This window comes from Pteropus alecto, unplaced genomic scaffold (genome assembly GCF_000325575.1).
Source record: "Pteropus alecto unplaced genomic scaffold, ASM32557v1 scaffold168, whole genome shotgun sequence".
NCBI lineage: Eukaryota > Metazoa > Chordata > Mammalia > Chiroptera > Pteropodidae > Pteropus > Pteropus alecto.
Genome location: NW_006441948.1, coordinates 353,469 through 355,375, shown reverse-complemented (window position 1 = coordinate 355,375; position 1,907 = coordinate 353,469). Strand labels below are relative to the sequence as shown.

The window sequence follows — 1,907 nt, the reverse complement described above, 5'->3', positions numbered from 1 at the left end:
ACTAGGGTGGCAGGTATTGGGGATAATATACATTTAGCTTTCCGAGCTTTCTGGGCAGACTTGGTGACTTTGTCAGTTCCAGCCACCTTCTTGTCCACTGTTTTGATGACGTCCACTGTTTTGATGACATCCACAGCAACTTCCTGTCTCATGTCACAAACAGCAAAACAGTTCAGAGGATAGATGTTAGAGAAGCTCTCACACTTGGGCTTGCCAGGAACCACATCAATGATGGCAGCATCACTAAATTTCAAAAGCTCTGGGCCATCTTCCAGCTTTTTTCAAGAATGATGATCAGTCTTCTCCTTCATTTCAGCAAATTTGCAAGCACTGTGAGCTATGTGACAATCCAACACATGTACATATCTGGCACTGATTTGGCCTGGATCAGGGTAATCGCCTAAGCCATGAAGCCAGCTGCTTCCATTGGTGGGTCACTTTTGCTGTCACCAGCCACTTTTCCACAATGAACATTTTTGACAAACACATTCTTGACAAGAACCACACTCAAAGCTTCATGGTGCATTTCAACAGACTTGACTTCGTTGTAGCATTGACTGAATCAAAGGTGACCATCATGCTAGGTTTGAGAACACCAGTCTCCACTCGACCCACAGGGACAGAACCAATATACTAACTTCTAGACATCCTGGAGGGTCAGATTCAAAGGATTATCAGTTGGTTGACTTGGTGGCAGGATGCAATCCAGAGCTTTAAGCAGCATGGTTCCACTGGCATTGCCATCTCTACAGGTGACTTTCTATCCCTTGAACCAAGGTATGTTAGCACTCGGCTCCAACATTTTGTCACTATTCCAACCACAAATTGGCACAAATACTACTGTCAGGATTGTAGCCAATTTTCTTAGTGTAGGTGCTGACTTTCCTTGACAAATTCTTTGTATCTCTTCTGGCTGTAAGGTGCCTCAGTGGAATCCATTTCGTTAACACGAAAAATAAGTAGTTTCATACCCACTGTGTAAGCCAGAAGGGCATGCTCATGGATCTGCCCATTCTTGGAGATACCTGCTTCAAATTCAGCAACACCAGCAGCAACAATCAGTAAGGTACAGTCAGCTTGAGATGTGCTTGTAATAATCTTTTTTGATAAAGTCTCTGTGTCCTGTGGTACCAATGATGATCATATAATACTTGCTGGCCTCGAATTTCCACAGGGAGTTATCAATATCATGCTCATGTTCAGCTTTCGAAGACCCAGGCATACTTGAAGACCCAGGCATACTTGAAGGAGCCCTTTGTCATCTCAGCAGCCTGCTTCTCAAATTTTTCAATGATTCTTTTGTCGACCATCCCCCTACATTTGTAAATCAGATGGACAGTAGTGGTAGACTTCCTCGAATCTACATGTCTGAAGATAATGATGTTAATATGAGACTTTTCCCATTTTGTCATAGGTAGTTTTCATGACACCCGTGTTCTGGCAACAAACCTGTTGCAAAAAAGCTCTAGGATTTTATTTCTTAATTTGACTCCCGCTTTTTAATCCTTAGGCCCGGTAGATCTCACTTAGCATTTCTAATTAAAGTTTTTTCTATCTAATCATCTAGGCACACTCTGAATTGTCAGTAGATGGCAGAGATTAAGTCATATTCATCACTAAATTCTTAGGGCCTCTGTTGACTCATATCTCACTTGTGTAAAATAGAAAAACGTACCTCTTTAGGCTCAAGGCTTGACAAGGGATCATGAGATGGATTTCAATCCTGTTTTCTCTCTTGGTCGGTCACCTTGTACAGTGCACAGCCTTTACAACCCTGCCTGGCAACTGTGTGGATTTTGTACAGAAGTTTGCATAGGGCAGGCAGTGGATACATGTATACAAGAAGAATAAAAGGAATACCTAAATTTAACTAAATTGCAGGTCAGGCCTTCACAATTTAAGGTAGT

General features: G+C 42.2%; 1 pseudogene; it reads right to left on the bottom strand.

Moving 5' to 3' along the window:
- Nucleotides 1–640: 640 nt before the first annotated feature.
- On the bottom strand, nt 641–1,412 carry LOC102893924 (annotated as a pseudogene).
- Between the last annotated feature and the right edge of the window lie 495 nt (nt 1,413–1,907).